This window comes from Mus pahari, chromosome 10 (assembly GCF_900095145.1).
Source record: "Mus pahari chromosome 10, PAHARI_EIJ_v1.1, whole genome shotgun sequence".
NCBI classification, from domain to species: Eukaryota; Metazoa; Chordata; class Mammalia; order Rodentia; family Muridae; genus Mus; species Mus pahari.
This window is the reverse complement of record NC_034599.1, coordinates 39,093,603-39,105,582: the sequence shown is the minus strand read 5'-3', so window position 1 is coordinate 39,105,582 and position 11,980 is coordinate 39,093,603. Positions and strand designations below refer to the sequence as shown.

General features: G+C 44.6%; 1 long non-coding RNA gene across 1 annotated transcript; it reads right to left on the bottom strand.

The window, feature by feature from the left end:
- Positions 1-831: 831 nt before the first annotated feature.
- LOC110327247 lies at positions 832-7,728 on the bottom strand. The gene is made up of 3 exons (XR_002380822.1): positions 7,531-7,728; positions 2,222-2,579; positions 832-1,502 (listed from the first exon to the last, which is right to left on the bottom strand). It is a non-coding gene; the product is annotated as an uncharacterized LOC110327247 (long non-coding RNA).
- Positions 7,729-11,980: the final 4,252 nt, after the last annotated feature.

Sequence of the window (11,980 nt, the reverse complement as noted above, 5' to 3'; positions counted from 1 at the left end):
TTTTTTTTGGTTTTTCTGAGACAGGGTTTCTCTGTGTAGTCCTGGCTGTCCTGGAACTCACTCTGTAGACCAGGCTGGCCTCGAACTCAGAAATCTGGAAACGAACCATTCTTAAGGGTAGGCAGCATGCCTGCAGTAGATACCCAACAGAAAATGAACCCAGCAGCATCTTTGGAGATCCGTTGTCTCAGGTTAAACTTACAGGTCCTTTGCGTCTATATAATGGCTTCCAGCTTTGGGTTTTTATGGGATTCCCACGTGTGAGAACGTTTGTGTCTCTGCAGCCATATGTGATTCTTGTGTTTTACCTTTGGCTCTTTTGGTTGTTTTGTTCTACTCTGACTTGTTCTTGCTTATTTTATTTTATTTTATCATTATTCTTTAGATGCCTGTAGAAGTTAGGTCTGGTTCTTCCTCCCAGCCCCATGCTCCCAGAAATAAGACTCAGGCTCAAAATATATTTACAAATACCTTGGCCATATAGCAATGCTTTTATGTGACTAGATTATAACTTAATATAACCCATTTATTCTGATCTACATTCTGTCACATGGCTGGTTACCTGTGTTCAGGTACCATGCATCTGACTCATAAGGTTTTCCCCGATGAATCTTCCATGCCTGGCTCTATCCCAAAATCCTTTCTGCTTCCTGGATGTCCCACCTCCTATTTCCTGCCTAAGCCATAGGCTATCAGATTTATTATTGACAGGTGCCACATCCATACAGACATTAGATAATCCCTCTACACTTTCCCTTTTTAGTCTAATAAAAGTCTCTCTTTCTTTCAAATATAAATTGAATAAAATAATATCAATTATGAGACAATTATGAAAACTATTAGGTAAGATTTATATCCATAATGTCTAGTCCGTTTATATTTGGCAACTTATCCCATCTTGGTGAATTCAGGGTTCTATCACTTATCCCATCTTGGTGAGTTCAGGGTTCTATATCAAAATAATTTTCTATCCTACCTTGTATTACCTTTCTAAAAACATTATTTTAGACCTAAAGCATCTGCTTAAATCCTAAACAACTTAAGCTTATGGTAAGACGATGACTGTGTAGTCTTCAACCCCATCAGAGACCTGAGACGGAATAAATATTAGCTGAGTGTGCAGGAAGCACAGGACACAGCTTCCAATAATTAAAAATGACAGAGACAGCTAACTGCCTAGACAGTCCCCAATATTCTCTAAATGTTGGAGCATCCTCTCCAGCCTTCTGGCCCAGAACATCTGACAGACATCTGTGAAGCACGGGTTATGAAGGCCTTGCTTACCCTGTATTGGCAGCGCTTGGCAACAGACTTCCCTACATCCGTTTGTCCTTTTTGAACAGCATTTTGTCTGCAGATGAAGTGAGGGTATTTTCTTTGCCCAGCGGCTGGCTTGCCACAATTGAAGCCACCTCCAAATGGAGGTCTTTTGATTTTATCATCTTCCTCCAAGTTGAATGGGATGCTGCCAGGCGCTGATATGTCTTGATGTCAAAAAAGATCTTAAATTAATAAAAACATGTTTGAATGCCATATTCTGTGAGTCTCTGAGGTTTTTGAAGACCGTCTATTTATAGAACATTTGAACAAGGAAACACTGCTTTTTTTCCTAGCCGTTTATCATCTGTTCAACCCAGGATGTGAATTTTTGTGGTAATCTAGACTAGTATCTGGCAAGACCATGAGTTTGGTTGACTGACTATTAACATACATTACTTAATTATCTTAAACAGTTTGTAAGAGCAGCTATTAAAAGGACTGGTACTAAACCTTGCATTTTTAAATGAGTTGCAGAGGCACAATAGCTGTTGTGTTGAAACATATATACATTGTGGTGTAACAAAATTAACCTTAAATTTTGTATCAATATACAAAGATTTATACCAATGAGAACCTTAAACCTTTATCAATATACAATAACCCACATCAGTGTAAACAAAAATAACCTTATTTGAGAATCAAAAGCTCTAAGTTGAAGAGTAGATTCAGTAATCTACCCTTTTATTCTATTACTTCCATATGATAATTCTATATTACCTATTTCCCCCTTCTCAATCCCCTTCTCTTTATCTAAGAAAGAAAGGACAGAGAAAAGGAAAGGATAGAAATTGCTAAGTCTAAGCTCCCTATTTTGTTTCCCTATCCAAGTCTGTGGCTATTTGTAATCATTCCCTAAAATGACAACATATCTATAACTCATAAAATTACCAAATCTACCCACCCAACTTAAGGGACTAAGATGAAAGTCTTCTGATAATTGCTTCCTGCTGAATTTGGATGAAGAATTCCTTTTTGAGGGCCCAAGGGAAAGGAAAAATGGTTAAGTCAAAAGAAAGCTAGCTGGCAGCGTTTGTTGTCCAGTCTCTATATGCTGGGAAAATTCAGGCTTTAGGGAAGTCCCGACTAGATCAGTTTGTACAGCTGGATGAATTAAGATCATCTGGGGTCAGCAGCTTTCTGAAGCTGTTCTGGAAGCAAGTCTCTTGAGGAAACAGCATTGGAACAGCCTGAGGCAGGACCAGGCATCCCAGAATCCTCAGGGGTGGATCTTGTCAGGGCTGCTATCTTGGTTTTCCATTCTGCAACATACAGACATTTACAAGCAACATACAGTTCTATAAAGACATTTGTATGGAATGTGCAGTATGCACAAGTCAGGTAAAGATGATTTTCTGCTCCCTGTTTGAGCAGGTAAAAGACAACTGTTTTTCTTTAGAAGTTAGTTTGATCAATAACCAAATTGCAATATAAATCAACCTTCGTGCCATATAAAAGGATGGCATGCAATGATAAGTTATGAAAACTCTGTAGCCAACAAGACCTATTGGCCATGCAAGCTGAAGTTTTAGCTGGAGACATTTTTCTCTCAGCCAGCCTTAGAGTTGTTCCCAAGTACAGAATCACCATATACAAGTTATCTGTTTTGTTTGATCTTCATTTGTTTCTTCTTGTGCCTAGCTGAGATCTTCAGGGGGTCTCCCTCTGTCAAATCTGATTTTTATCAGTTTGGATGGAATCCATAGGTTTTTCTTTTCTGCTAAAATCTCCTCCCTAACATTACCTCCTTTCTTCTCTTTTACAACTTGGATTCCTTTAGGCTGATCTAATTCAGCAGTGCTTTCTAGAATCCAGTGTAGTGTAGTAGTTGTGCTTTTTGTCTCATTGAATTTTTAAAAAAAATTTAAGGTCAACAAAGCATATTTTAAACCATCTTTTGGAGATACCATATCTCCTTTCTATCCTATGAGCATTTCCTTCCAAGTCCTGTTAGAACTTTTTATAACGGCTTGCCCTGTAGGCCTATAAGGTATAGCTGTAATGTATTTTATGTCATAATGTCTAAAATATTGTTGTATTCTAATAGACGTGTGTGCCTGAGGTTCATCAGCTTTAATTTGCAAAGTCATTTTAAGGCAGTCACCATCTCTAACAAATGTGCATTCTCAGAGTCATCCTCTCAGACACACACTGGAACTACAAACATGGATCAACTGACGATGTATGGACAAGTGTCCGTGTTTCAGTTCTCCAGGCTCTATACGTGAAACACACAGTCCACTGTGTGGTGTTGCTTTAAGTTAGCATCAGTAAGCAGAATCTGGATTCTTAGTTCAACGTATGGCATCTCTATGGACTACCACCCCAGTTTCTCAAGCCCTGTGGAGCCTTCCCATCTGGAACTGTTTTTTGATGTTATTATAAGTTCCAGATTGGATTTACTCAGTGTTTCCTATTTTGATTTAAAGGTTCTTTCAACCTCTGTTTCATGGTCTCTAATCTATCATCTAATTTCTCAAGTCTCTTCTTTCTCCAAGTCTGTCTTATTCTGATCTCTCCCAAAGAGGACTGTAGTCACTGAAAAAACCAGCCATTTGCATGCGGATAATCGAAGCAAGATCACATGGAATCCAGATACATCGTGCGTCCTTCCATCCCAAATATAGAAAAACATTTTTTTCTATTTTAATATCAAAACTTCTCCCTAAGGACTTTATTTTCTTTTTTTTCTTTCTTTCTTTCTTTCTTTTTTTTTTTTTTGGTTTTTCGAGACAGGGTTTCTCTGTATAGCCCTGGCTGTCCTGGAACTCACTCGGTAGACCAGGCTGGCCTCGAACTCAGAAATCCGCCTGCCTCTGCCTCCCGAGTGCTGGGATTAAAGGCCTGCGCCACCAGGCCCGGCTGGACTTTATTTTCTTACATTTAAATTAAATATTACTTTTCGTGAATTTTTTAATATCTCTCTTTCCTTCCCTTTTATTGTTCTTTAGATTCTTGGGACTTTCTATTTTGTATCTTGTGCTGTTGCCAGCCCAGCCCTGGCCATGCAGATAGCTCAGGGCTCTTGGTTCCCCCTTAGGCTGGCCCTAGCCAGGCCTTACCTGTAGAGCTTCTGCTGGCTTCAGGCCTAGCTCTAGCACGCTTTTAACTGTGCTGCTGCTCTTGGAAGAAGTTGCAGCTACGGTGCCCTCAGGCTTTGGTTTGCTTCTGTTCTTTTTTTTAACACATACCAGGCAGGCCTCTTGTCTGGCTAGCCTCCTTCCCCTGCCTCTCACCCAGGCCTTTTCAGGCTGTGAGCTTGGGTTCTACTTGCAGTAAGTCCGATGCCAATTATAGAAGTTAGGTCTGATTCTTCCTCCCATCTCCATGCTCCCAGAAATAAGACTCAGAATATATTTACACATACCTTGGCCATATAGCTAGGCTCTTAACTAACTGGATCATGACTTAGTATAACCCATTTATTCTGATCTACTTTCTACCACGTGGCTGGTTACCTGTGCCCAGGTACCAAGCTTCCAACTCGGAACATCATCTTCCCGAGCAAATCAACCATGCCTGATTCTACCCCACAATCCTTCTTGCCTCTTGGATGTCCTGCCTCCTGGATGTCCCGCCTCCGATTTCCTACCTAAGTCATAGGCCGTCAGATTTACTATTGACAGGCGCCTCATCCATCCAGGCAAGGTATTCTCGCTACAGAGGCCTGCTTTGGTTTTTATTTTTCTATTGAGAAACAGAAAGGATGTTGACCCAGATGGGAGGGGGAGGGGAGAAACTAGGCGGAGTATGAGGAGAAGAAGCCAGAACCAGAACAGAATATACTGTATGAATAAAAAAATTTTTTTTTCCGAGACAGGGTTTCTCTGTGTAGCCCTGGCTGTCCTGGAACTCACTCTGTAGACCAGGCTGGCCTGGAACTCAGAGGTTCATCTGTCTCTGCCTCCCGAGTGCTGGGATCAAAGGTCTGTTCCATCACGCCCAGCCACAAATTCTATTTTTAATAATAATAAAAAAAAAATTAAAAAAAACTTGGAAAACTTGACTTTCCTCACTGAGTAGGATGAAGTGTCAACTCATGTCTCTTTCATAAAAGAATGCATTCAGTGGGTATGTTATTGGCATTTTTAGTTCTGTCTTGGATAACGGAGGCTCAGTGTGCACGGCTGGAAACAGCTTCCCGCTGCAGCATCTCAGTTATTTTCTGTGATCTTGGGTGAAGATGAGATTCTTTTTTTCCTTCAAAGATTGATTGATTGATTGATTTATTTAATGTATACGAGTACACCATTGCTCCCTTCAGACAACACAAGAAGAGGGCATCAGATCCCATTACAGATGGTTGTGAGCCACCATGTGATAGCTGGGAATTGAACTCAGGACCTTTGAAGTTAGCTGCTGAGCCATCTCTCCAGCCCTGAAGATGAGATTTTTATTTTTCATTTATTTATTTTGTGAGTGTGTGTTTGGGTGTAAGCGCCGTAGCACGTGAGTGGAGGTCAGAGGACAGCACATGGGAATCAGTTCTTCCTTTCTACCATGTAGGTTCCAGCCAGACCATAGGCTGTTAGGCTTCAGGGCAAACACTGCTGAGCTGCCTGCCAGCCCAAGATGGCCTTCAAGACTGCGTTGCAAAGAAGAATTTTAAGATGAGCCAGTTTGAAGCACAGCTAGAGCTTATTAAGAAGAAAATTTAACATAGATTTAAACACAGCGGTTCATAGAAGGAGGGACACTTGGAGAAAGATACTCCAGTGTTAATGTGGACTTCTCAAAAGAGAGGCGCTTACTTACTTTAGCTGTTAGCCACATGTGTGATTTTATTGGCTTTCAAGTTACATGTCAAAGGGTAGCCAAGAAAAAATGCCCCTCCTTTTTTGATAAATGAGATTATAGGATGGTCCTGGAGGTGCCTTGAGTAGGATTGTAATCAGACTTCTGATGCCAACGTGAGCAGTCCACATTCCTGCAGGCAGGCAGTAATAACTGGACCCAGTGGGTTACAAAGTGGGGGTTGGGGGGTTGGGGGGACTGGAGGTTGGGGGACTGGGGGGAGTGGGGGTTGGGGGACTGGGGGAACTGGGGGTTGGAGGACTGGGAGGTTTGGGGACTGGGGGGACTGGAAGTTGGGAAATGTGTTAAGAGGTGTGGGGTGGATGTGAACCAAATATATTGTATACATGTGTGATATTGCTAAAGAATTAACTAAAGATATTCTGGGCTGGAGGATGGCTCAGTATTAATAAAGAGTGGTTTATTGCTCCTGTAGCAACCCTGAATTCACTTCCCAGCACCTATAGGTGAGTGGCATACACCTTCCTGTGACTCCAGCTTTAGGGGATCCAGTGACCCCTTCTGGCCTTCATGGGCACCAGGACTCATGTGCACATATCACCAGCCCATAAACATGATTACAAGTAATAAACTGAACTGGCCAGTAATAAATTGAACTGGCTTAGCAATGCCATGGGGAGCCAGCCAGTAAGCAGCATTCCTCTGTGACCTCTGGTGTTTCATCACAGCCATAGAAACCCTAACAAAAACATAAACCCAATCTTAAAAAAAAACTGGAATAAGTTAAAAGATATTCTTGGAGAGAGAGAGAGAGAGAGAGAGAGAGAGAGAGAGAGAGAGAGAGAGAGAGAGAGCAACTATGGGTATGAGAGTCTCTGGAGCTGCACAAAGAGGCAAGATGTGCTTTTACTGTTAATGGGGCTTTTTGCTTTCTTCTGAGACGGCTAGGAAATTGCAAGCTTATAGCTGGGAAACTAGAAAGGCTATATATGCTTAGGCCAAAAGCATGATTTGTTGCTATTAATATTTCAACATTCTTATTTGGAACAACTCTGTATAGAAGGATTATTATCTCTGTGTAGGCGGCCTTCACAGCAAATGTTAACTGCGCTTGAGTTCTTGACTCTGCGAGCAAGAGGCTTAGCCAGGTTGCAGGGTGGGGCCTCCTTACCCTTCCCTCGGTCCCTTAATTTTCCAGCTTTCTATGCTGCCGTAGGTCAAAGCCTGGGCCCTAGCTGCCCTAAACAAGTGAGGCTTGGCCACCTGTCCTTGATACATCAAACGCAAAGAGCCGTAATAGAGAAGAGCAGAGAAAGACTATCCATTGTGCTCACAAATGAAGAGGCCCAGGGAGTCTCCCATGTCTGCCTTCAGGGGTGCTGACATGGTATTGAGTGGAGAGAAAGAGCCTGAGTGTGACCAAGCAGTACCGATCAGACATGGCCACCCATCACTGACCTGTCACTGACACAGCACACCTTCAGCTCCCGGCTCTGCTCCCTCGCTGTGCAGTTAGCAGCAGCACTGTGCTGTGTCCTGAGAGGCAAGTCCCTCTTCTGGCTGGCAACAGGCTTCAGGCTTTTCCTCCACCGTGAGACCTTTTTTGGGGGGAAACTTCAGTCCCTTAGGGTACGTTGTGACAGTGGCCTGATAACTGAAGGGAGGGGCACCAGGGCCTCTCTTTAGTTTGCCTTTGCTCCTGCCAGATGTTTACAGGAACAGTTAAACAAGGGAGGGGCAATGAGGAGGGTACTTGAGGCTCCAAACAACAAAGCCACTAGCCTGCCCCCGAGACTGTGGCCTGGGAGTTTTATCGGGAATACCATCTCTCTGAAGCAGTCCCAGCTCAAGGTTAAAACTGCACAGTTCAGTCTTCCTGTGTCCATACCACAGCCTGAGCAGGAACTCACAGTCCTTTGAAGTACAGACTCTCCATCTTCCCTGTGCCTCCAGTTGTTACCGTGATTAATGTTAACAATAAAAACTACAATAGCATCAGCATTCTTGTAAATCCGACTCCTTTCTGGCTTGCAAACGGTTTTGTTTTGGTTCTGACTTAATTCTTCAATCCTGGGAGTAATCAGTCAGGGCCCATCGGGGTCAGCCATGCTGGTTCGCAGTTATTTACAGCTGTTCTTTTGGAGTGTGGAAGGGGTCCAATAAATGATATTTCTTTCCATGCCTGCAGCCATGGTTTATGGAGAGACAGAAGCACGGGGGATCTGACAGAACACGATTCCTTTGATCTTGGCAAATCTTGAAGCTGACCAGGCCAGGCTTCCTTGCTGCCTGGGTGGCTGGAAACAGGAAGTTAGAGTGGAACGGAGGGAAGCCAGAGCAGGAAGGGCTAGCCAGAACCAGCAGTGGGAGAGGGAAGGCTGGACCAATACAGTGTTATAGGGTCATTGACAAGTGGAATGGGACTGAGAGGCAGATGCTGAGCCCAGATCCACATTCTAAGAGCAACTCGCAGTACAGCCTGGGCTGGGGAGCTTCTGATTGCGAGTCCCTTCAGTAAACTTTTGTGAGAAAGCTTTCTCAGTTCAAAAGACCCTCACAGGTCTAAACACCTCTTGCCAGCTGAGCCAATGAATGACCCAGAACAGGGCTGTAGATGCTAGACTGTTATATATCCCCCATAGTATAGTTACAAAGGAAAAATTAAGATGTAATGTATAAGAGTGTAGAACCTAAAGAAATGCAATTTCAAAGAGACATGGACAACAGGGGGTCATCAGAAGAAGAGAGATTTGAAAAAAGATGAAATGGTTTGACTGCACTGTAAAATGTACTAATCGCCCCTTCAAAATTGTTCAGTATAAATATTATGTTATGTAAACTTCCTGCAAATAAAGAAGCAATAGTCCAAGTTAAATACACAATTAAAGAATATAATTCTTCCAATTAAAATTCAGTGGTGCTCAACATGGTGACTGGGACTTGTAATCTCAGCACTTCAGGCTGAGGAAGGGGGGGGGGTCCTGAGCTCATGAGGAGGCTAGATCAGGACTACCCTGAACTATCTGCTGAGTTCTGGCTAGTCAGGGCAGCATAGCAAGACTTCCTGTCAGAAAATAGCCAGTTCATTAGAAGCAGTTTAGGTCTGGTTGTAGAGAGGATTAGTAAATGGGAAGACATAGCTGAGAAATTTAATCCTGGGGGGAAAAACGAGGTTGAGACAGGAGAAATAAAAGTCTGTGGATAAAGACAAGCTAATAGCCATGGCTGTGGCTTGGGTGTGGTTTGTTTCCACTTAGACCCATGCTGAAGCTTCATCTCTAGTTCAGTGGTGTTGAAGGTGGTAGGAGCTTTAAGAGGTGAGCTGGCCATTAAGAAGGATCAACATGCTTCTTGAGGGAGTGAGTTCCTGGGCTGGATCGGCAGCTGCGAACCGGGGCTGTTCCTCCTGTCTTCTCAAGCAGCCACTTGCCCTTCTGTCTTCTCCCATGGATTGAAGCAGTTGGCCAACTGTTTCAAGAAGGGTGGTCCAAGATAAACTTTTTCCCATCTCAGCCTTAAGTATTTTGTTATAGCAACTGAAAACAGACTAATACATCTATCTAATTAAAGTTTAGGAGAAGAAAGTGAGAGAGACAGGCAGTATGGGAGCAGATATGGAAGTCACTTTTTAAAATTCATGTACAGTCATGGAGACTAGTGTCGAAGGTTTCAATAGACCTTTTGGATTTCGGTAAGTCAAATAAAGACCAGCAATGATAAAAAGGAATAGTGGGGTGGGATGGAGATGTGGCTTTGAGATAGTGTGCTTGCCTGGCACACATGAGATGCTGGGTTTCATGGCCAGCACCAAAAAAGAACAGAAGAGGCACTGATCCCACACCCGTGGAGGAAGGGCAGGGTTAGTGTTGAGGGATGGACCCCAGGGGTTGCCATGGATACTGGCCACAGCCCCTTTCTTTCCTCTTTGCTTGGTTCTCAGGTTGGGGGACCATTGCCCAGTGTCCTGAAGTGATAAGGGAGAACTACATTTTGTATAAGTCCAACCTACAGAAGCCCACACTGCTTGCTGCATGGCCTTGGCTGTCTTGGAGCCCACAGTTCACTGGGGCTTCATTAGAGTCTGTTAGCATCAGAACTCTTGTGAGTGCCAGGCAGCTGGGCCTGGCTTTGGGCACTTGCTGGAAGCTCTGAGAAGTCAGATCTTTCAGAGGCAAGCAAGTCTGGAATGGGTTTCTGAGTGCTGAGGTATTGATCGCCAAAGCCCATGGTACCTGGGGGAGTGTGAATTTCCAGGCCTTTTACCTCCAGCTCTGAATAACCCCTGGTTCTCTAGAAGTGGCTTTTTTTTTTCTTTCTTTTTTGACAAGGGCCAGTCCTGTTCTATTGGTTGGATAGTAAGTAGGTGTGGCATTCCTTCAGGCTGCCCGGGTAGGGATCAGTAGTCTATTGTTGGGCTAGGTCAGATTTTCTCTAAGTTACTCTGCTAAGAATGGATGGAGAGCTTATTTCGAGCTTGGATCCCTAGACCCTGGCCCCAGGGAACCTGGTTCTGAGTCTGCTACCAGAACCACCATCTGCTGGTCTGGAACCTGACTGGTCAAAGTTCTTGTTCCAAATTTTGGCTTTTACCGAGGGCCAGTTTGATATACTCAGGGTCTGTGATGGGCCCCAAAGCTAAAAGGCCAAGAAATAACAAATGAAACAAACCCTAGCATGTCCATCCACTGCCTCCTGGGAGCAACACGGAGACTGGAGGTCTCTGAAGGGACAGGCACTGTGGGAGGGTCTCAAGAGAGAAGGACAAAGCTATTCCAAGCCAAGGGGGATGCTTTAAAGGGAAGCAAAGGTCTCCCTCCACTGCTGAGGGCAGTCTGAGCCCTTCCTTCTGGCTAGGGAGGGAGCAGGAACTGGGATAGCTTGGGACACACTTTGGGGGCCATGCTGCCAGGGGGGAATGTATGTGACCAGGTCTGCATTCTGGGGGAACAGATCAGAGGTGAAGCAGGCTGAGTCTGATCTGAGCTCCAAATGCACTCGGTCCTGCCCTCCAGTGACCTTCAGACCGGAGCAGGTCGCTCACCTTCTCTGATCCTTAACCAAGGCCCACGAGTAAGATGGCGAGCACCAAGAGTTGAAGCACTTAGGAGGCTGAGACCAGAAGGCTTGTGAGTTCAAGGTCAGCCTGGGCTACCTTACACCAACAAAGAGTAAAATAGGCCTATGGCGTGTCGATTCCACAAGGTCATTGGAAACAGGAAGGCACAAAGGAAAGCTCTTCCCAGTGACTCAATAAAACAATGTCCTTTGTTTCTCTGTTTGTGAGTGGCAGCTGGCGGGCAGTGCTGAGGGGCAGGGCTGTGGGCTGGAGCTGGTGTGGAGTTCCGTCTTCACATCTGGCATATTTCAGGGGTATGGGAAGATGAGGGTGTATGAAAGATTGGGGTACCTGTGGGTAAGACTGGTGTGTCAGACAAATATCGGCAAATGAAAATCTGGGGCACCCTCCTTCCATGGGTGGCAGATTCCAGGCTGTCCCATGGAGAGCTTAGTAATTTGGAAGAAAGGGGGTTCTAGGTCATATTTTGAAAAACAGCATGCTTGAGAGACTGACTGAGGAGAGAATCAGGAGAGAAGTTAGGAGAGGGGTATGGGGGAGCTGGAGAACACCAGCCACTGAGGGGTGGGCTGAGGGTGTGGCCGCGCTGCTGACAGTGACAGGCCAGTGGACCAGACTGCAGAAGGCCAAGGTGCCCTTCATCCGGCAGCAGGGAACTGAGGGGTTTAGAGGGCACTGGGCAGGCCGTTGAGAGGATTCAAGGACAAGGGAATGGTTCTGTGTGCTGGTTCCACGTGGAACGGAGAGAGCTCTGGCCTGAGAGAAACTCCTATGCCAGGAGGCAGGAGCAGGCAGGGGGTCAAAAGGTTTCATGTGGTCCAGGGGTACAAA